We start from the raw sequence: 24,813 nt of genomic DNA on the forward strand, positions 1-24,813 counted from the left end.
GAGAACATGAATTTGAATTTGATTTGGTAAGCAGTAGGGAACTATAGATAGTTCTTGAGCAAAAACATAATGTGATTAAAATTTTTGAAGACTAACCTAGCATTAATTTGAATGTAAATTTTTGGAGTCAGGGAAACCATTCATAATAAGCCTTACAGCTTTTCTTTTCTTTTCTTTTCTTTTTTTTTTTTTTCCCTGACTGAAACCAAACATCTGATACTGATTTTTCCTAAGGTAGAAAAGAAATGGCCCAAATAATTACTTTCACAATAAGTTTCATTTCTACCAACTTAAGGAGCAGGCACAAAGTGTCAACATTTGGAAACAGGTGAATGTGTTCTTTTTCTTAAAGAAGGGGAAAAGGAAGTGTAACTACTTCTGCTTAAGTCTGAGTTGTATGTCATGTGTACAGATTTTTCAAGGTTATTTCCCTCAATGGCAAAATGATGGTTTGCAGAAATAAAAAGCTGACAGTTTCAAGATTCAAAAACTTAGTGATTCAACAAAACCCTGAGTAATCACAAAAGTGTAGTTTTCCATTCTGGCATAGAAGTCCTCCTCACTGTTAGAGGACACAACAGACACCCAATTTTCTCAGCTATTCACTTAGACTGAGTCTAACTGTAGGGTCTCTGTAAATAAACCACTCTGTAATCAATGTTCTAATGCCAGGATGCCAAGAGCGTTGGGAAAATTATTAAATGTTTAGAAAACAGTTTAGGATTCCCCCTAGAAAAACACGAATTTGTCACAATTCCAATCACTAGATGGGTGATGTGATAAAGGCCATTTTCACTACTTGTCTTCAGACTTTCTTGGGACACATCCTTTCTGGAAGAAATCAATTTAAGTCTTCATTTAACCTTGTACACCAAAATGAATTCCAAGAATTGAATGTTAATAAATAAATAAATAAATAACATTTTGGAAAAAATACTGGTGATTGTTTAATGATCTAATATTTTAATAGAGTAAGACTTTCTTAGCTTAAAAATGTTGGAGCCCTAGGGTGCTAAAGGATCTAGGCAACAATTAATGCCTATTAAAACCATTAGCTCTTTGGGAATTTTGTAAAGGGTACATCAGGCTGACAATACCTGAAATCACTAATTAATTTTAACATTGCTAAATGTGGAACACTCAGAAATTATGTGTCTCATGACATGATGCAATAGGAAGTTTATGGCACCACCTATGAAGTATTCTGCCTAAAGATATTAAACCTGAAGCTTATCAAATCTGTAAATCTGACTACGACTTGACTGAAAATTTAGTGACAAAGGAATATAGTAAATGACATCACAAGGATATAGCATCCAAACCCAGAAAGCGGATATTCTTTAGGATAAATGACCCAGTTTCCTCAACAACGAAATGGCCTGGAATAGAAAAAAGAGGGAGAACTTAAAATAACATACCAACCAAATATAGCACATGGATCCTGTTTTAATACGGATTCAGAAATCCAATTCTGAAATGACATTTTTTAAAAATCAGGAGGCCGGGCGTGATGGCTCATGCCTGTAATCCCAGCACTTTGGGAGGCTGAGGTGGGCGGATCACAAGGTCAGGAGATCAAGACCATCCTGGCTAACACGGTGAAACCCCATCTCTACTAAACAAAATACAAAAAATTAGCCGGGGGTGGTGGCGGGCGCCTGTAGTCCCAGCTACTTGGGAGGCTGAGGCAGGAGAATGGTGTGAACCCAGGAGGCGGAGCTTGCAGTGAGCCGAGATCGTGCCACTGCACTCCAGCCTGGGCGACAGAGCGAGACTCTGTCTCGAAAAAAAAAAAATCAGAAAAAACCGAGCCTGATTGGATATCAGACATGAAGGAATTACTGTTAATGTTGATGAGTGTGTTTATTGTATTTTAGAAGCTCTTATCCACTAGAGACATATTCTGAAGTATTTATATATGACATAACATTATATCTGAGATTTACTTTAAAATGCTTCAGCAAAAGAATCCTGGGGAAAGGGGAGAGAATTGATTAAAGAAGAATTGCAGAATGTTGATAGTTATTGTGCCAAGTAGTAAGACATGTGGGTTTATTATAATATTCCCGCTACTTTTGTGTATGTTTGGAAATGTCCATTCAAATTATTTCAAAGTCATTGGAAAAAATCACAAAGGAAAAGGTCAATATGTTCTATTTAAATGAAATTAAGAACTTCTATGCCTTCTTAAACAGCAAGCTGGGGAAAATATTAGTTACAAATATGGCAGACAAGCAATTAACATCTGTTTTTATACACATACATGCATATGCGTATACGTGCAGGTTGATAGGAAAAATACTAAGCATCTAATAGCTAAGTGATAGAATTCAGAAGGGGAAATATAAATTGCTTAAAATGTCCTTTTAGAGATAATCATTAAAAAGCAAGTTGAAGTATTTAAAATTGCTAAAGCAAGCTGTCCTCTGGAACATCTATGCCTATTATGTCCTGGAAAACAGTTATTTCCTATGATCAATGAGAAATTTTTGAAAATACGAGCAGCTTTCTTATTAAATGACAAAAAAGTCCCATGTGCTGTACAGTAAGGACTATTTTGGGAAAGTCTTTCTAACACTTCTTCAGTGCTGATAAAATCCCAGACAAGAATCTTTGCTGGGGCTGGATAGGTAGTGTTTCAAATGAACTCAGGGAGTGGGTTGTGACAAGGAAGGGCTTCACAGGTTGTTTCTAGGGGTGTTGACAATGTTCTTCTTAATTTGGTTGATAGCCATATGGGTGTTCCTTTGTAACGACTTATTAAACTGTGCATACAGATTTTATGCTGTTTTTGGTAAATGCATTATATTTTATAATACAATTTTTTTTTTAGAGTAAACTTCAACAAGCGTGGTCACCCTTGAGCTGAGTTGCTTTATGTGGTGGTTGGCTCCAAATCACCCTGAGTGACCAAAGTGGACATAACTGCTTTAGAATGGAGTTCAGCCTAACAGTAGGGTGGGGGCTCTATAATGGTAGAAGTTACTTCCCAAGAGGAACTCTTAACTCATATTTGGCTATTCGGGTTTTCCCCAGAGGCATTATTGGCTGTTGCGGGGGTGTTCAGTTCTGGAAATACCCTAAAATATAGTACTCCAGGAATACTAGTACTGGTAGATAGTACTCCAAGAATTCTCTGAGAAGGTGTTTTTTCTTTTTTCAAACCCATCCATATGGGATGTTTTTAAGGACAGAAGAACTCCATATATTTGATAAATTAAGATACTGTCCTCAGGACTTTCTATGAATGGGCAAACTCTGAGATGGCTTTCTAATGGTGAAGATGGATTTATTCTTTTTTTTTTTTTTTTTTTGAGATGGAGTCTTGCTCTGTTGCCCAGGCTGGAGTGCAGTGGTGTGATCTCCGCTCACTGCAAGCTCCACCTCCCGGGTTCACGCCATTCTCCTGCCTCAGGCTCCCGACTAGCTGGGACTACAGGTGCCTGCCACCACGCCCGGCTAATTTTTTTGTATTTTTAGTAGAGACGGGGTTTCATCGTGTTAGCCAGGATGGTCTCGATCTCTCACCTCATGATCTGCCTGCCTCGGCCTCCCAAAGTGCTGGGATTACAGGCATGAGCCACAGCGCCCAGCCTGGATTTATTCTTAACTATTTTAATCTTCCTACCTAGCTCTTCCAGGGGAAGATGGGAAGCTTGAATAAAACAGTGGATGATTAGATTAAGCTATGATATTCAAAAATCAACCAAGTTCCTTCTCTAACATTAACTTTCAGCTCTATGATTCTGCGTGCAATTTGTAATTGACATGTCCAGAAGGCTTGTGTGCTGAGCAATCATATCTGGTCAAGATCAAATCCTATTCTTAGTATCAGGTGCTCAACAATAATTTGTTGTCTATTGTCATGCAAAAAAAAAAGATAAAAACAACCCAAGAATACCAAAGAAAGATGTTACCATTTGTTGATAAAATTGTGGAGATAATCTATTTTAAAGTTGTTTTTAGAAAACCTACTAAATATCTCAAACAGGAAAATATAAATATAATAGTAATTCATCTTTAATGGCTTCTAATAATTAAATACTTTATCATTTAGAATAAGTAACTAAGGCTTTTCATGAAACCATACAACTCTCATTATGTTCTGTAATTTTCTCTTCCCACTTCTTTCCCTAATCTCCACCAACTTTATCAAATTACCCAGGACCAGAGTGGTATATTTTATCTTCAAGAAAGTCTCTTCCAGGGACAAGAAATTTAATCTTTAAGTTTCATCCATGAGTTTGGAATGTTAATTAATGACAAATAGAAATGTTATTTGATTATTTACAATAGAATTTGGATGTCTTTTCTTGTTTTTTTTAAAAAACAAAACTCTTTTTCTGATTATGGAAGTAATACTTTATTTTTCCTCATTATGGGTAATTTGGAAAATTCAGGGAAGGTCAAAAAGGAAACGAAAATTTCCACAATCCAAAGATAACCATAGTTAATATTTTGTTGTATTTTCTTTCCATGTGTGCATACATTTGTGTTATATAACTTAGATAATTCAGCGTATGTAGTTTTCTACCTAATTCATTTTAGCTTCATATTTTCATGAGCATTTTACAATGTCACTAAATAGATTTCAAAGATCTCAATTTTAATAACTAATATTTGAGTGTATTAGTATAGCTTAAGTTATTTTTACCAACAACTAATTACGGACATTTTGGTAGCTTCTAATTTTTGTCATTATAAATAATGTTAAAATAAATGATGAATATACTTATGCATAGATCTATGTATGTTTCTCTGATTACTTCCTTATAATTATTCCTAGAAATGAATAACAAAGGTTAGAAACAAAATTTTACAATACGTATTACCTAATTAGTTTTTAAAAGTATGTTCAGTCTATGTTTTTACTAGCAATATATAAGAATGCCAATCTCACTATACCTCCATCAGCACCGAATATTATATATATATATTTTTTTGTTTTTTGAGACAGAGGAGTCTCACTCTGTTGCCCAGGCTGGAGTGCAGTGGCCCAATCTCGGCTCACTGCAACCTCCATCTCCCAGGTTCAAGTGATTCTCCTGCCTCAGCCTCCCAGCTACTAGGGAGGGCCATCACATCCAGCTAATTTTTGTATTTTTGGTAGAGATGGGGTTTCGCCATGTTTGCCAGGCTGGTCTTGAGCTCCTGACCTTAAGTGATCTATATGCCTTGGCCTCCCGAGGTGCTGGGATTACAGCCATGAGCCACTGTGCCCAGCCTGAATATTGTAATTTTTAATCTTTTCTAGTTCAATAGATTAAATCTCATTGTTTTCATTTGCTATTATTTATTTAGTAGTGGGGTTTATTTTTTCCCATGGCTGTTTTTTATATGTCTGCATCTGTAAAATACATGTTCATTTCCTTGATCCATTCTTCTATTTGAACGTTAGTATTTTAATACTGACTTTTAAAAAATATATGTGACAGGGATCAAATAAAAATACATTAAATCATATATTTGTTTAATTGTGGAATTGTTTTGTAATCTCTCCACCTTTCCCTTTCTCTCTTTTCTGTTCCTTATTTCTCTGCTCATAAGGAGAAATGTTGAACTCTGCTGACTGGAGTGAGGCGGCGTTGGGAGAGCATAGGCTAAATTGATAAACATAAGAAAAAGCACGGACATATATTTAAAAAAAATAAGATGTGGAAATATAGAGATACCTGATTGGGGGCTAGGGGAATATTTATGAAAACAGCAAGAGGTTGGAGCTACTTAGCAAGAGGGATAAGAGGAAGATAAGAAAAAAAGCCAGGATGGGCTACTTGTTCCCGGTTTGGGGACAAGATGATAAGGAGTATGAGCAGCAGCTCTGATTAATGAGGCTTTGATGAAAGGGATGGGGGAAGAGGATTTTAAATAAATTGTACTGTGTTTCATGCAGTGAAATCTCGTTTCCTGCTATTAATACCTCTGCTCCTCCAAACAAAACAAAAGTCTTTAATAAAATGTCTATAGTGCTCTTCAAGGGCATGGAATTTGATTTGTGTTTTGTTTGGATGAATCCTTGGGGTAGGATGGGACTTACCAGGAGTTTGAAAAGCCCAGGTTTATTATTTAGGTTAAACGCACGTAATAAATATAAATAATCCTGTCATATTTTTAAACAAATATTTCCCCTATTGTCTGTTTTATCTTTTAAGGCTTTCATAAAACTTTATGAAGATGATATACATGCAAATGTTTCTCACTGGGCGTAAAAGATGAATTGGTTGAGATTTAAAAATTAGGCTTTATTTTAATACTGCTTTAGAGTCTGGGAGGTGGATATAGAAACTTGTAGGCATTCTAGGAGGCGGATATAGAAACTTGTAGGCTTTCTAGGAGGTGGATATAGAAACTTATAAAACTTAGACTAAAAAAAGGTCTCTTCTGTCTAGGCAATAAAATTTTTTAACCAAATATATAGCATTAAACACACATATAATACAGTGAGGTTTGGGGAACCTTCCCCTGGGCCCCTTCCAGTGACGCAGGTAACTTGGGTCAATTCTGTCACAGTCATACCTCAGCATCTGCAGGGATTGGTAACAGGAACCCTGCAGATAGTAAAAGCTGAGGTCAATGCTGTATGCTAAAGTCCCTGGTACAAAATAGTGTAGTACAGTTGGCCTTCTATATCCCTGAAAAAAGATAAGGCAAAACACTCAAAAAAAGAAGACTTCATATTCAGAGATGCTACTGCTACTTTCATTAAATGGTGGGTGGGCCAACCGTATTATGCTTCTGCTGTATTATACTTTTTGACATCTAAATAAGTATATCTATATATCTCTGTCTCTATATGGTTAAATCTACAGGTGGGTGTGTGTGTTTATTGGAGTGACCCAATATCATCACCCTTCTATACTTCCAATTTTTCTGTGATGTCAGTATTTACATTTAACACTGAAACAATTATGGGATGAATGACTTTGATGTGTAGGATGAGGTGAGGATTGAGGTTGATGTTTTCCTCCAGATTATACCATTTTTTCTAATATTATCATTGGAAAGTTAATTCATTCCCTGTTAGTTTACGATACCAAGAAAAGAAAAATAGCTCAGAGCAGTCTGCACTGAGATATACAAAATTTACCAGGCCCAGAGAAGTGAGTATGGGACTTCAGCCCCACATTCATGCCTGGGAACAATTATTTAAAGCCATTTTTTCTCCTAACTGCCTCACTCATTATCTTCATGTTCCTGGAAATTGTGATACAAAAACCAATATATAGTCAATTAATAGTTTATATTAACTTAATATAAATTCTTGGTAAACACCTTAAGAACTACCACTTCTATTTTCCATAAAAACCCACCCATAACTACCACTAATCAGAGTATATATTCAAGACAACTTAAATTTATGCCATCAGGTGGCCATTCTCAAGCTTTGGATGATGATTAAGTATTGAGTTTTTAATAAACTATATACATAGGGAAACAAGACAAGGATGCCCATTAAGACCACTAAATATAGAGTTTATTATAGACTCTATATTTAATCATATTTTCTAAGCCAGGCACAGTGGCTCATGTGTGTAATCCCAGCACTTTGAGAGGCCTAGGCGGGCGGGGATCACTTGAGCTCAGGAGTTTGAGCCCAGCTGGGGAACAGGGTGAAACCTGGTCTTTACCAAAAATACAAAAAAAAAAAAAAAAAAAAAATCAGCCCAGTGTGGTGATGTGCATCTGTGGTCCCAGCTACTTGGGAGGCTGAGGCGGGAGGATCACTTGAGCCCAGGAGACAGAGGTTGCAGTGAGCCAAGACTGCACCACTGCACTCCTGCATGGGTGAAAGTGAGACTTTATCTTAAAAACAAAGAAACAAACAAAAAAACATGTTTTCTAAATCTCTTTAAGGTTGACAGTACACAGAACAACTTGTGAATTTTTAATATGCATTTTGACTCTGGTCACCATACTGAACCTTTAAAACATTAATTCTGATGTTTTATTCAGTCTCCTGGGCTTTCTGAAGAGATGTATACTCTGTATAGCTAGAAATAAAATATCTAGAAAAGAGATAAAGTCAATTGCACTTTTTATATTTTGATTGGAAGACTTTCCAGGAAAGTTTTTATAATACTGGAAAACAATAGCCAGCTCATAGCTAATTATGGAACACCAGAGATATTCCTATCTAATGCTGATGTCATTAAGACCACTTTTTATGGCAGACACATTGCAAATATCATTTAATATTCTCATTAACTTAGTAAGGGAGGCATCACTAATACAGAATACATTTAACCTTGATTAAATACATAGTTCATCAATGATGCTATATTTTAGATGAGGAAATCAAAACATGAAGTGGTGAGGACCTTGCCAAGGGTTAAACAGGCAGTGGGATTTGAACCCAAGTCTGTGATGTTCCAGTCTTGTGTCCGGAATTGGTGGGTTCTTGGTCTCACTGACTTCAAGAATGAAGCCGTGGACCCTTGTGAGTGTTAGTTCTTAAAGGTGATGTGTCCGGAGTTTGTTCCTTCTGATGTTCAGACATGTTCGGAGTTTCTTCCTTCTGGTGGGTTCGTGGTCTCGCTGGCTTCAGGAGTGAAGCTGCAGACCTTCACGGTGAGTGTTACAGCTCATAAAGGCAGTGTGGACCCATGAGCAGCAAAGAGCGAAAGAACAAAGCTTCCACAGTGCAGAAGGGGACCAGAGCGGGTTACCAATGCTGGCTCTGGCAGCCTGCTTTTATTTATATGGCCCCACCCACATCCTGCTGATTGGTCCATTTTACAGAGAGCTGATTGGTCCGTTTTGACAGGGTGCGGCTTCATGTGTTTACAATCCCTGAGCTAGACACAAAAGTTCTCCAAGTCCCCACTAGGTTAGCTAGACACAGAGCCCTGATTGGTGCATTTACAAACCTTGAGCTAGATACAGGGTGCTGATTGGTGCATTTACAAACCTTGAGCTAGACACAGAGTGTTGATTGGTGTATTTACAAACCTTGAGCTGGACACAGAGTGCTGATTGGTGTATTTACAATCCCTTAGCTAGACATAAAGGTTCTCCAAGTCCCCACTAGACTCAGGAGCCTAGCTGGCTTCACCTAGTGGATCCCGCACCGGGGCTGCAGGTGGAGCTGCCTGCCGCCAGTCCCTCGCAGTGCACTCACACTCCTCAGCCCAAGTCAATGGGACCAGGCGCAGTGGAGCAGGGGGCTGCGCTGCTCCGGGAGGCTCAGGCCCCCCACAGGAGCCCACAGCGGCAGGGGGAGGCTTGGGCATGGCAGGCTGCAGGTCCCGAGCCCTGCCCCGCGGGGAGGCAGCTGAGGCCCAGCCAGAATTCAAGGGCAGCGCTGACGGGCCAGCACTGCTGGGGGACCCGGCGCACTCTCCGCAGCTGCTGGCATGGGTGCTAAGCCCCTCACTGCCTGGGGCTGGCAGCACCGGCCAGCTGCTCTGAGTGTGGGGCCCGCTGAGCCCACGTCCACCCAGAACTCGCACTGGCCCACAAGTGCTGCATGCAGCCCCGGTTCCTGCCCCCGCCTCTCCCTCCACACCTCCCCGCAAGCCAAGGGAGCCAGCTCCAGCATCAGCCAGAGAGGGGCTCCTATGGTGCAGTGGCGGGCTGAAGGGCCCCTCAAGTGCGACCAGAGTGGGCACTGAGGCCGAGGAGGCACTGAGAGCGAGCAAGGGCTGCGAGGGCTGCCAGCACGCTGTCATCTCTCAGTCTGATCTGTTCAACAGACCTCATTGCCTATTTGTCCTTCCAGCAAAAGCAAAGCACTCCATTTGGAGTGTAAGTATATTTAAATTTTATAAAATGCTTTTACATACTTCATTTTCTATTTTCTCAGAATTAACACCTAAATAGGTCCACGATAAATTCTAAATCATATAAATAAACACAAAAACTTTACATCCCTTACCTTATAGGTGGTTTAGCGACATCACAGTGTCTGTCATCCACTCCCTGAAAAAGACAAGCAAAGCACTCAAAGACTACTTCCTATTCAGAGATGCCTTTGCCTCTTTAATTAAAACTGTGAGTGTGTCTCTGCTGTATTCAATAATACCGAATTGGAGTAATTTTATGAGAGAATTGGTGTGAGTTCAGGGCTTTGGGAGAAACCCAGATTAGAAAGACTAATTGTCCTATCATGTTGGGAAAGAAGAGCTAGTGGAGAATTTTCAAGTTACCATGTGGATAAAATTTGTGTGAGGGAAGGGGATAGATTTTTTTTTTTTCTTAAGCAATTTCCAGATTTGCAAAGGGCAACATTTGATATCATGTTTTGAATGGAGCCTAGATTCCTCATAGCTTGCTGGAGGCTTTACCAAGCATTGGTGATGCCATTGCTTGAGCTGATACCATTTCGTCTATGAGCTGATACCATTTCGACCTTTCTTATAAAGATAATTATGGCATTGTATATTCTTTTAATCTTTCTATTAGAAAATGTGGATTTAGAGTTTAGGTGCACATGTTGTTCCTGTGTGCCTAACTTGCTCATCTGAACTTCACAGTGGCCTTTGTCCCAGATTTTCTTGTTCCATGACTAAGATCAGGTTAGGGTGGGGCTCTGTCTGAATTATGATGGCATGGGGAAGCTGGAGAATACCCACTGTGCCCTCATAAAAACATTTGTAATGGATTAAGTTAGGAAAACAGCACTCGAGATTTTTTTGAAGTCAGGCTGAATTTCTCCATGTTAAATTCTACTGATTAAACTGTGTAGCTGTGTGTGTGTGTGTGTTGCCTCTTCTAGCAGGTAAAAGGATTCTTGAAAGAATGATTAAGCTGTGTAGCTGTGTGTGTGTGTGTGTGTGTGTGTGTGTGTGTGTGTGTGTGTGTATCGCCTCTTCTAGCAGGTAAAAGGATTCTTGAAAGAATGTTGGAGCTTTTCCAGAATCCTCTGGGTAACTTCAGGTCTTAGATTTTTTAATACCTAGGGAATAATTCTAACAGCATTAACAGTAATCAGCTTCACTGACACTCAGTTTCTTTATATAATGTATCCTACTATACATTATTATTTAGCCATTGAAAACTATGCATCTAAAGCATATGTAATAACTTGGGGAAATAGTTTATAATCATCAATAAAATATCTTAATTCAAATTTAAATTGAGTCAGGTCTCTTTTGGTTGCCAGTAACATTGACCCTGCTCAGATAAAAGGACTTTTATTTTAAGTATGTTTCAGGAGCCTCATGAGAATCAAAGCATAGGAGTCAATAACAGACCTCTTGGAAACTGAATCTGGAAAATTACTAAGCACAAAGGTCTTCTCTCAGGCTACTAGATTTTCCTGTCAAGGCTTCTCCCTGCATGCCTACTCCATATTTCTCGCTCTACCACTTCAACCTCCTTCCCTTAAACATAATTTTGCTGTCTTCATAACTTCAGCAGGCACATTGTCCAAAATGTTTTCCTTAGCTTCAATTATATCATGCATCTGCTCATCTCAGCCTCATTACTAATTGATTTCTTCTCTCAGTCTCCCAATTCCAAATTCCTAAGTTGAGTGGTCTAGCTCATTTTTTTGTTTGTTTCAGTCAAACCACAACTTCTAGGTCCTTCGTTAGTTAGAATGGACTGTGGTTGTATCCAGTGGCCAGAGAGGTCAGGTCACATTGGTGTAAGGTATGTACGCCCAGGCTGGAGGAGCCCTAGGTGAACAAACATCATACATGTGTCTAGTACTTAAATATTATGTAGAAATATGTATAGAAAATAGAATTAGAAAAATAAACAAAAATATTAACAGCAGTTGTTTTTAGGTAGTGATTTTACAAAGATTTTTCTCTTTATTTTGTCTAATTTTTCTTTAATGAATCATTTTATAATCACAAACATTGTAAACTTCATGCATAAAAACATATTTAGAAGAATGATAATGTTAAAACTAAAAGAGACTTCAGGATGATATAATTCAGCACCACCTCGATTTATAAAAGTTGAAACAAGCCCACATAGATGAAATGACTTGCCCAAAGTCACAGAGCAAGGGAGTGGCCAAGCTATGAGTTTTCCAACTCTTTTTCTTAAAGGATCTCAGCTGCACATGATACTGCCTTGCCTGAACCAAATAAGATAAATGCCTCTGATTGCAAGTCAGAGCCTGTAGGTAGCAGATCTTTGAGTGTGCCATATACCTGTAAACTGTGCTCTACATCTTTAGAGCTTGGAAGTTTGTTAAAATAACACCTTGTTGACTTAAAGCAGAACTCTAATCTGTAGGTTTCATTAAACCATCATTTTACTATGAGGTACATTTTGTTAAGGGCTTCTATTTACACAGTTCAAATTGTCAGCTCCATTTCATGTTAAAGTAATACCAACAGTAGAGCAGCAAAAGAGGAATGAGGGAATTTCCAGATGTGAAGTACAGTCTCACTCTGTGCTTGTGTCTGTCTCTCCACTTGGGTGGTTTTGGGTTCCTGCTCTCCAGTGTGTTTACTCTTGATGGATTAACATGATCTCTTAAGAACAGTATAAAGTCTTTTGAGGTAAGGTTGAGGTAGAGATTGGGAGGAGCATGAAATGAGATCTACATTATGGAAAAAAAGGAAAGGAAAGGTAGAAATCTACTAAGGTTCCATTCGAAAACAGGACTTCAAGCTGAAATGAAATACCATCGCTTAAAGAAAAAGATTACTACACAATTTGAAACTTCTCCAGCTTAACCTAAAGCAAACAAAAGCCCTGAGACATTTAGTCATTTCTGGGCATCAAAATGCTCAAAGATAATTCTGGCTCAAAGGCACATAGAACATGTAAATTTCCCCTGCATGGAGCCTTAGAGAACCTGAAAATAGGATTCAGATAGAAGTTCCTGGACTTGATTTTGAGTTTATTTAGTATTCATTTCACCTTTGGTTTAGGAGAGGATAAGCTAATACAACGTATGTCATATGAATGACAGACTCAAGGCTGAAGAAGTCTCAGTAGTCTATAATGATAGCTTGAAATATGCAAAAAAAAATTGAGATGAAAAATTTTAAATATAAATAAATGTAAAGTCCTAAACTCAGAAACAAACAAAAATTAGTCACACAAATAAAGCATAGGCTGATGTTGTGTAATGGTAATTGACATAAAAACATCTCCGAAGCTTCAGTTAATATCAAGCTTAATATAAGTCAAGATTGTATAAGACAATGATCATAGAAAAAAAGGTCTAAAATAACTTTTTTCAGGTTTTAGTATTTCATATTAGAAAAATGGTGTAAGCAGACTGGAAGATGCCCAAAATAGGGAGTAGGGTCTGTAAACCGTGTCTTAGGGACTACAAATGTTTATTTTGGGTGAGGATATTCAGTTTGGGGGAATGAGGGAATGGAACACATAATAATGCTTTTCAGATATTTGAAGGACCTTCATAAAGTTAGACAGCTTTCATATAGAAGCAAAGCATTTAATTTACGGGAGGCAGAATTTACTTCCAAATGAGGAGGATCTTTATATAATGATCAAAGCTATCCCCTAACCAGAATGAGTTACTGTGTGAGATAGTGTCTTCTCTATTATTAGAAGAGTTTAAGCAGAGGTTAAAGAACGTGTTAGATGATGGTGGGGTTTCTCATAAGACTATGATATGACAATGTGTATGAAAAACTTAACAGTCATTTAAATTGTTTTTTATTCTTTTCCATCATTTTTTGCAAGATATATAACTGCCTTTAGTTAAAGGTAAATATTGGCTAAATTTGGATAATAAAATGACTTAAAATAACAGCCAATAAACCAGCAAACTTGACCCCAAGCATTCCATAAGTAACGAGTTTTCTTACACTTGTGGAAGTGCAATGAGACCTGTGAACTATTTTTTTTACAATTCTCTCAACAAACATTTATTGAACATCTACCATGTACTAGGCCGGCACTATGGCAGAGTCCAAGACACAAGTATGGAAAAGACATGGTTTCCTACAATTCCGGTATATTTGGGACTATAACCCAAATAACATGCAGGATGGTATATTCTTAATACTAAAATGAACTTCCATTTTAAACTTTTCTTGATTTAATGTTCCCCCATCTTGTTAGATGCTTTGACATCCTTAGGTGAAAGTTGTTCATATGTACCTTAGTGAACCATTTGTAATATTTTAGTAACTTTCAGGTGAAACCCTTTAATGTCTGCCAGTTAAGAAAAATGGTTTTACTACATTCTTTTAAAGTGAAGTAGAAAACAAATGTGTGTGAACAGTATTTGTTACAGGCATCTTCCTCTATCCTGCTGTCTTTGAATATCTAGCAGGTTTATTCAGGTGCTTATACCTAAGATATATTTTTATCTTACTAGTTGAGCTAGTGAAATTTAAGTTCTGAAGAAATCTCAGATAGAGGCTCTTTGATCTGGAATATTCCACAGTTAATGTGTGAGCAGATGTTGGCCTGCATTAAGCACTAAGATCAAAAAAGAGTTAAATGGGAGGTTAACTTTGCAGGCTTCAGTGGTATCCAGCTGGTTCTGGACTCCTACTTAGACATGAAGCAATTGGCAAATTGGGTTCCAGTGTTATTTGCTCTTTGATTACTTTGCAGCTAGCTGCTTGCTTGCTTTCTTTATATGTATATATGTATGTGTGTGTGTATCTCTCTTTCTCTTTTTTTTTTTTTTTTTTTTTTGCAAATTACATCAAATTGTTGCTTTTGTTGTTTAAAGCAATCTCTGAACTTGCATTCAATTTGCTAAACCACCACATTCCCATCTGGGTGTGTAGGTTCGGGGGGTGGGGTGAAGCTAGGGGGAGAAGTCCTTGACCAAATCTGTGTTGCTACTTTTGAGCTGAAATGTGATCCTTTTCAGCAAAAGACAAGACAGACTAATTCCCCATATGGAGAAAAGCCAGGCGGCTTAGCAAGCTGGACACGTCTTCACCATTGCTTGTTGCTTAGGGTTGGCTGTCTAATGAATCTGCGTTCTGAGGACTCAAGTATGAGAGCTATGTTCTTAGAAAGATTCATAACCACTTTTCTGAATACCCTTCCCCTTAAATCCACGAGACAGCACAGTTGAGTGTCAGTTGCTTTATTCCAGAATGTCCGACAACAATTTTTAAATAATCATTATATCCAAATACTCTTTTTGTTTGAACAACATGTATCAGCACTGAAACAGAAGCCACCATTGGTTAAACTCACACTCCATCACCAATGGCACAACTATGGGAAATCAGATAGAGTGCAGTAATAATGGTGAACTAGAGTGTCCTCAGATTATATGACACTTTCCTGCTTACCTAATGCAATCTTATAAAATGCGGGAAAGATCTCTTTTCAAAGCTGTCTGTGTATATTAGTAAAAATAGAAATATTAGATGTCTTCAGCAGTAGCTGGGATCCAAGAAGAATCACTGGTTTGTATCTTTCCAGTCCTGGTGATCCCCAGGCACAGGCTGGTTGAAATACCTATGCCAAGTGGTGTTAGAGGAGTTCCTTCTAGTGATACTACTCTTGCCTGGTTATGCTGGAAAGAGCACCTTCATAGTCCTCCCTGCTGTTACTGCTGGACCCTGGCTATTATAGAAGACAGGCTTGTGATTTCATTCACTGTAGCAGAAGTCACATCAGTCTACTTACAGTTCCTTGCAGTATTTAACAGTTGTGTCAAAATGAGCAGAGTAAGAGCACACTCAAAAATATCCATATGACTTTTATTTGTTTTAAAAGTTTTCATCTAAAGCAGAACAGGGAGAGTCCATGTAAATAACTCTCCAAGAATGACTCCACTTTTTTTTGGTGTGTAATGGAACATCTTCAGTACCGCTATCCCTACCAGATTGTCACATCCTTTCAGCTGAGCTCTTGCTCACATCATCCAGCACGATACTATCAACACAGATAAGTTTCAAGCCCACAATTTCTGAAAGTCAACTGAGGGAACTACAAAATTTATTGCTGGAAATTCCCAGATACCACTCCTATATGTACAGCGTTATGATTGTTAACGCGAGGGATGGAGCAAGAAGCACTGATGCTGTTTTGCATAATTATTAAGGAAGTTCTAAAGTCCTGAAAGAGCCAGGTAGGTTCTGGTCTAAAGATTCTTAATCACTTTCTATGACTTTATCATAGTGCTGCAGCTTTATATTTCTCTCAAATTTTACTCCAGACTATTAGGCATAGATTCTGGCTAAAACATTTTCTTCTTTTAAATAGTTTGCAGAAGTCTTGCATATAGCATGGCCAAGATAAAATATGCATATCTGAGGAATTAAAACCGCTCACAAGCCATTAGTATAAATGTCTTGCTTATAAATGATGAATTCTAGGGAGGAAATCATGCTATTATTTCAAGGAACTCTGATTGTTGTCCTCTTGTAGTTTGACATGAATCAGTCTGAGCTCCTACCAATTAAATATACATTCTTATTATCATAACAAGATGAACCAGAGGCTTTCAAACATCAAAATATCTGTTGGAGCTGGCATACAATAAACTAAGGTTCACCTGTCCAGATGGATCTGGACATCAACTTTAGGTATAATATCCCTTCCAGCCTCAATAAAGCATTCAACAAAGACTCCAAAATTTACCGTACTTGATGATGAATCTCAGTAGGACATTGATAACCCAAAGGCACTAGCCAGTGAGACTGTATTAAAACATGCAAATAAATTTACAGGTATTAATGATGATATTATATCCAAATTTAGACCAGCCAAAGCAACACACCAATAAGAACCAAACAGGTTTTGCATTAGGGCGGGTCCCCATCTCCTCCCACTTGCAAGTAGATCTCAAAGCAGTGTTTCCTCTACGCTGCTGGGTGAACAGAAGCCTAGTGCCCATGTAAGCCATGAGCTACAGCCTCCCCTAACCTTTGTGACCATGGTGACTATGCTTGCCTGGCCCACCTACTAGGCCTACTTCCTTTTAACTCTTCAGCCCTACATAACTTTCTCAGCTAGTTTCTATGGGACTGTTTTTCATTGAATTAGGACTTCCTCACTGGTCTCACCTTGGGCTTCCAGGCTTACTGGATAATCCTACCATGGCTACTGAGGGCAGATACCTCAAAATCTGAACAAGATGAGTTCCTGAAACCTCTAAGATCCATTTTTTTTTCTCTGACCACTGAGTCTGGCCCAGATTTGATTGGAGTTTCTCACCCTCCTTCAATACTTGTTTTGATCTAATAATGCTACCCGGTTGTGTAGTAGACTTTTCCGAGGGCCCTGACTTGGTGCTGCTTCAGTCTTTCCTCCTAGGCAAAAGCTTCTATCAGAGCTTGACCTATGCTAAACTATATTTTAAATCTAGAAATGCATTTTATAACAGACAAGTAGAGGGTACTTCCCAACAGCATCAGTGATCTGGAGCATTTTAGATATTCTTACAGATAAGAGACTGCAGAAGGTAGGCATTAACATTCTGCTTGTAGATTCAAGGGCATGTCAAGCTTGAACAAATATGCCTTGCAAAATTTATTAAATTGTAAGCCAGGAGTGTGTTGTAAAAGTCACATCACATGGACTTAGTTAATCTTTATTATTCTGTAATGTAAAATATATGAATTGGATATATTCAGTGGGCATAGAGCCATAGATCTAAAAAAAAAAAACTCAGTAATAGCTTTTAAATGATTCTGCTGTAATAAGTGTCAGGAAAAGTTGATTCTTGTTTTAGTTTTTCAACAATATGAAAAATAATGTATCCTGGGGTCCTTTGCTAAAGTTGGGAGACTACATAGCCACAATTTCCATTGCTGAAATGTCAGTGTGAACACACAGAATTGGCTTTTTCAGAGAACAGCTTCCACTTAACCTTGTGAGGGGCCTATGAAAATCTCTTGGAAAGGGAAACAGTTCACAGGGAGAATGAATGTTTAGTTAAATCACCAGACGAGACCAATTGTACAAAGTTGCCAACAGAAACACTACCTGGTTATTATTTAAGAAAACTGGAGTTTCCAAGTAGGATCTATTCCAAAAGTTATTACTTTTGGAACCCACCATGTTTGAATATTAGAAAAAAAATATCTTTTGTTTGAAGAAATAATTGGTGGCTGAGCTCTGGAGGTAGTATAATTTAAAGCAGTGGTCCTCAAGTGTTCCAGTGCCTGAGAATCACCTAATGGGCTTATTGCAAATGCAGATATCAGGCCCTACTGTGAGACATTCTGGTTCAGTAGATTTGGAGTGAGGCCCTATAGTCTGTCTGCAAAATAAGTACCCAGGTGATTTTGATGCCAGCTCCATGAAACACCTTTGAAAAATTGAGGAAGTAGCATGGATTTTGATAGTGGACAGAAGTAGACAAATCCTAATTTAGCCACTTGTTTGTTTGTAGTCTTAGGCAAGTTCCTGCACTTTCTGAGTCTCAGTGTCCTTATCTGTAAAGTGAGGATACAATAATCCCATAGGATTGTTGTAAATATTGAATAAAATTTGTATAGAAAGCACATGCAACAGATAGTAGGTATTTAGTAAATGTTAGTTTTCTACCAAAATTTTCTACCAGGGTTATATAAAAAGTAGAATGATAAAATGAGACTTGGAGAGGAACTGTAAGTCTATTATTAGTACATGACTGTGTAGTTTATTGTCCAAACTGGGACACTTTTGAGAATTAAAGGGAGGTTCTAATAATACTTTTTGTTTTTAGAGATAAAGTCTCCTTCTGTTGCCCAGGCTGGAACACAGTGGCATTATCATAGCTCACTGCAGGCTTAAACTTGTTGGCACAAGCGACCCTCCTGACTCAGCATCCCAAGTATCTGGGACTACTGGAGCACACTACCATGCCCAGTCTGCCATTGATAATTATGCTAAGGCAGCCAGTGTAAACCCAGGACTGTATAGTCACCTTAATTATCAGTAAGATGAAAGATCATATATTTGCATTGCCTAAGCTCAATCTACTTGATATAGTTTGGATACTTCCCCCCTCCAAATCTCATGTTGAAATGTGATCCCCTTGTTGGAGGTGAGGGCTGGTGTGAGGGCTTTGGGTCAAGGGGGTGGATCTCTCCTGAATGGTTTGATGCCACCTTTGTGGTAATAAGTGAGTTCTCACCTTGTTAGTTCACATGAGATCTGATTATTTAAAAGAGCCTGGCATCTCTCTTGTTCTGTCTTTGCTTTCTGCCATGAGTAAAAGCTTCCTGAGGCCTCACCAGAAGCAGATTCTGGTGCCATGCTTCTTGTACATTCCACAGAACTCTGAACCAAATAAACTTCTATTCTCGATAAATTATGTGGCTTCAGATATTCCTTTATAGAATCACAAAATGGACTAACACATTACTCTCCGTGATTCTTAAACTGAAAGAAGTGGATGTGATCTTTTCAGTTGACTTTGCAAAAGCTTTTCAACTACTGTTGTTAAGCTCCTTGCTGCCAGGGCCTGTTCCCAGTGCATTTCTACTGTCTCTGCAATGGCTGGTATTGGTACAATGTACTAAACATAGTAGATTCCTAAGAAAAGATTTTTCAAATGACTACATGGATTATTATCAGCACTTTAGTTTCTGCATCAATCCAGTTATTCTCAAATAACAGATATTCTAAATCAATAACTTCCATTTTCTGTTTTGTCTGAAAATTTCCAAAAGCACCAGAATGATGAGGATCATAGCACAATTCTGTTCAAATTTCTCTATTTTTTTCTATAAAGAATTATATAGAATAAAGCCCACTCATCCCATGAATCTCTAAATGCAGGTCAACTGACAACTTCATATGCCAAAGAATGCCATTTTAATAACAGAAGGTGGTTGGTCGTTCCTTTTAACAGGATATCATCCTTGCTGTCAATAGATACTTTGGTAGTCAAGAGAAGAATGACAGAAAATAAAAGAATTTTTAGCTCTTTTAATACCCTTGAAGCTGAAATAATTTAAAATATAAAGAAAATGGAATATCAAGAACTGTTGATTTAAGGATATTTATTGTAGACATGTTTGTATCAGCAAAGGACCAGAAACAGTTTGTGTTCAACAAGGTGGGACAGGTGAAATAAATAATGGTAGCAGTTCTTAAAATGTGGCCCATAGACTTCTGTGGTTGACTATAAGAAGAAAGCTATTTTCTTAGTAATACAAAAACATTCCTCACCGTTTTCATTGTTTTGACATTTCCACTGCAAATGCAAAAGCAATGGTAGGTAAAACTTATGGTGCTTAGCATGAATCAAGGTAATGGCTCCCACTATCTTCGTAGTTATTATATTCTTCACCACCACACAGTTTCATTTGAAAAAATAAAAATTTTACTTAAGAATATCCTTAGTGAAGCAGTGTAGGTGATGACCAATTTCATTAAATCTTGACTTCTTGAGTACTTGTGTTTTAATATTCCATGTGACAAAATGGGAAGCATGAAAAAAGCATTTTTGCTGCATCTTGAAGTGCAGGGGTTGTCTCAAGAAAAAGCACTCTGCAATTGTTTCAATTGGAAGTTGAACTATAGCGGAGTAACATTTTTCTTGAAAAAATGACTGACAGATAAAATGACAGAACTGAGTATTTGAAAGATACTTTCTCAAAAATAAATGAAGTGAACTTGCCAATTCAAGGAAAGCAATGGTCCATATTTCTTGACAATGGTACAATTTGAGCTTTCAAAGGAAAATTAGAACTTTGAAAAGCGGGCTGTCACAGTGGCTCACTGTAATCCCAGCACTTTGGGAAGCCAAGGTTGGCAGATCACTTGAGGTCAGGAGTTCCAGACCAGCCTGGCCACCATGGCAAAACCCTGTCTCTACTAAAAATACAAAAATTAGCTGGGCATGGTGGCATGCACTTGTAGTCCCAGCTACTCGGGAGGCTGAGGCAGGAGAATCACTTGAACCCAGGAGGCAACGGTTACAGTGAGCCGAGATCGTGTCATTGCACTCCAGCCTGGGTGACAGAGCCAGATGTCTCAAAAAAAAAAGAATTTTTTTTTTGCAAAGTATGTATCTGCCCCTATGAACTTGACAAAATCCCAATATTTAATAACTTTCTGGGAAGATTGGTGTTGATATTAATATAATTTTGTAGTATCATATAAAATATGTCAACATTTGAAATAAATGGTTAATGCATGATGCTATAAAATCATATATGGGTAAATGATTCATTCAAAGTGTAAGATAGCTCAATAGAATTTAATATAACAAAGTAGGAAAAGTTTATTGAGGTAGCTTCAAATTCTGTAATGCAACTAATCTTTAAGAAACTGCCGGCTGGGGGCAGTGGCTCACGCCTGTAATCCCAGCACTTTGGGAGGCCAAGGTGGGAGGATCACGAGGTCAGAAGTTCGTGACCAGCCTGGTCAATGTGGTGAAACCCTATCTCTACTAAAAATATAAAAATTAGCCGGGCGTGGTGGCATGCTCCTGTAGTCCTAGCTACTCAGGAGGCTGAGGCAGGAGAATCGCTTGAACCCGGGAGGCGGAGGTTGCAGTGAGCTAAGATCGTGCCACTGCACTCTAGCGTGGGCGACGGAGCGAGACTCTGTCTCAAAAAAAAAAAAAAAAAGAAGAAGAAGAGGAAAGAAACTACCACTTTGGCAGGGCTCAGTGGTTCATGTCTGTTATCCTAGCATTTTGGGAGGCTGAGATGGGAGGATCACTTGAGCACAGGAGCTCAAGACTAGCCTGGTTAACATACTGAGACCCTGCCTCTACAAAAGTTTTAAAAAATTATCCAGGCATGGTAGCACGCACCTGTAATCCCAGCTACTTGGGAAGCTTGAGGCAGGAGGATGGCTTGAGCCCAGGAGTTCCAGGCTGCAGTGAGCTGTGATAACACTACTGCACTCCAGCCTGGGAGACAAGAGTGAGAGCTGTCTCTAAAACAAAAACAAAAACAAAAAACAAAAAACTACCACTTTGAGTTTCAGTGTAGTTGGAGAAGAACATTTGCAATTATCTAAAAAGCCTATTAAAATACTCCTCCCGGCGGAGCATGGTGGCTCACCCCTGTAAATCCTAGCACTTTGGGAGGCCAAGGCAAGTGGATCACTTGAGGTCAGGAATTTGAAACCAGCCTGACCAACATGGCAAAACCCCTTCTCTACTGAAAATACAAAAATAGGCATGATGACACATGCCTCTAATCCCAGCTACTCAGGAGGCTGAGGCAGGAGAATCGCTTGAACCTGGGAGGCGGAGGTTGCAGTGAGCTGAGACTGCGCCACTGCACCCCAGCCTGAGTGAGACTACGTCTCAAAAAAAAAAAAAAAAAAAAAAAACTCCTCCCTTTTCTACTTCCATATCTGTGTTAGGCCAGATTTACTGCAACCAAAACATTATCTGCAACAGATTTAATGCAGAAGCAAATGTGAGAATTCAATTATCCTCAATTAGGCCAAACATTAAAGAGAGTTACAAATTTTATAAAGTAATGCCATTTTTTTCTCACTAAATCTTTTTATTCTGAAAAATATATTAATTTTAATTTTCACCAAAAGTGTATTGTTTATATTAATATGCGATGGGCTTATAAATAGATTAACTTTTAATTAATATATTTTAAATGTATCATGATTAATTTCTGATACATAGAGATAGATAGATAGATAGATAGATAGATAGATAGATAGATAGATAGATCTATCTATCTCTTTGGGATCTTTAGTAATTTTTAAGAATATAAAGTTTTCAGAGACCAAAAATGTTTAGAATTACTGAGTTATGGTATATTGATAATATGGAGTTCTCAAAAGGGGGAAGGGTGGAAGTAGGGTAAGGGTTAAAAACTTACCTATTGGGTACAGTATTCACTATTTGGGTGATGGGTATGCTAGAAACCCAAACCTCACCATTATGCATTATATCCATGTAAGAAACCATTATGCATTATATCCATGTAAGAAACCTGCACATGAATCCCCTGAATCTCTAAAAAAGTGGGGGTGCTATGCAATCATGGAAAAGAGTGAAGTAGATTTATATGTGCTTATGTGAAATGTATTCCATCCTGTATCGTTATGTGAATGAAGCAAGTTGCATTATAATATGTATAGTATGCTTCCATTTGTATAAAAAGGGGAGAATAAACATATAGAGAAACATAGTTATATATACATATTATTTATGTGCATGTTATATAAACATACATATACACATTATTATTATGAATGAACTGTGTTTACATTTGGAAAAGTGGCCTAGGATTTGGGTACAGGGGAAAATAACTTCATGGTATATCCTTTTCTATTTTTAATTTTTTTTACAATGGATTTATGCTATTAAAATTAATAATTTTAAAAAACAAGAATTATACAAAGAGGTAATAAATTGTCCAATATTTGATTAACATGCTTAGTCGGACAGAATTGGTCATAAACCCTAGAAATATTAACACTGAGTTTACCAACTTTGGCTCATTAACTATTAAAAGAATGTCTCCTTTTCAGTTCACAGTTTCAAATTTTAACTTCAATCATAGCAAATAAGTACTTTTTGTCCTGCTTCCTGTCTTTCTACAAACATTTATTTTTCATTAGTGTTAAGCAATTTTACTGGCAGTGCTTATTTTTGTTAAAATGCAATGGCACAATTTCATAGGCAGGAAGTGTCTTTCCTTCTCACTGGATTCAGTTTATCGGATGAGGGAAAGGAAGACAAACAGAACATTTAGGACAGAAAAGATAAGGATCGCGGGGGGCAGAAATTACCAAAAGAATAAGGGGAACAAATGAGAATGAGAAAGGGATGGGTGACATTGGGAGGGGCGTGAGGCCAGAGAGTGAAATGGGACAGAGTGAAGAACAATCTGGAAAGAAATCAGGAGAGGAGGAGGCGGAATTAGTGAAGGGTCAGAGAGCAACTGGCTAGGGAGGAGTGAAAAGGGGAAAGAAAAGCAGAAATTGAAACAAGAAACTGAGTCGAAAACAAAACAAACAGTCTATTGAAGAAAAGTAGCCCCCACAACAAGTGACTGGGGGATTGCTGACCTTGGCTGCAAGAGAAATGGGAATAAAAATCTCCAGACGGAAATTCAGTGGAAACTGAGGAATTGAAGGGGACATGACACTTGACAAGAGGGCAAATATTTTGATTTAGATGAGACTCTTTCCTTTTAGATATAAATTTGGGGTAGATAGTTTCCAGGTGCCAATGATGGATCTCTCTAGCTTTCTGTCCCCATGTTCCATCTGGGAGGCAGAATGCTAGGGAAGGGGATGCTGTGACAGCTGGGTAAAGAGCAGGAAAGGAAAAAGAAACTCCTGTGATCCCTTATCCTGTGAGGAGAAGAGAGGACAGTGAAAGGGTCCTTTATCCACTGGCTGTGCAGCTGGAGACCGTGTCTGTCCCTCCAGCTGAGCAGCAGCCCAGCCACTTCTGACCCAGACAGTCCCTGACAAACAGCGTTCCACCCACCAGCCTCGGACTGTGGCCAAGGAGCTGTGGGAGGCGGGGACTCAGCAGAGCAACCTCCAGACTAGAAGATGAGGGAAATGGAAATGTTGAGAGAGAAAGGCAAAGAGGGGACTCACATTCACAAAAGTGACACTTTTACACTAGAAAAACTTGAGTACCTAAATGGAGGAAGAAGGGTAGGAAGAGGGGCCCTCACTCAAAGGAACAAGTCAAAAATTCACCCAACTGGATTTTGACCTAAGGGTTTGCCTATGATTCATTTTAAGGAGTATTATTTATTCTGTGATGATAAAGAATTTGGGGGTTCTGTGTCAGCAGTTTGTCAGTGTTGTTATCATCACCCGGATGCTGGATTGCCCAATTTTAGGACTGAGCTCTGGCAACTGGAACCCAGTTCTCCAGGGTTAGAACTATGTCTAACCCTGATCTGCTCTTTGCAAGCAGCTGGCTGTGCCATAGAAAGGACATCAGCAAGCTCTACCAGGCAACAACAGAACTAGCTGCACAGGAGTAATGTACTGATCTGCCAGCATAAAACATGT

At 38.4% G+C, this 24,813-nt stretch overlaps 1 protein-coding gene across 3 annotated transcripts in view; it reads left to right on the forward strand.

The window, feature by feature from the left end:
* Positions 1-24,813, forward strand: part of RASGEF1B (RasGEF domain family member 1B) — a 617,711-nt gene that overhangs the window by 454,572 nt on the left and 138,326 nt on the right. The gene's annotated exons all lie outside the window — the stretch shown is intronic.

Source organism: Pan paniscus, chromosome 3 (assembly GCF_029289425.2).
Source record: "Pan paniscus chromosome 3, NHGRI_mPanPan1-v2.0_pri, whole genome shotgun sequence".
Taxonomy (NCBI): Eukaryota; Metazoa; Chordata; class Mammalia; order Primates; family Hominidae; genus Pan; species Pan paniscus.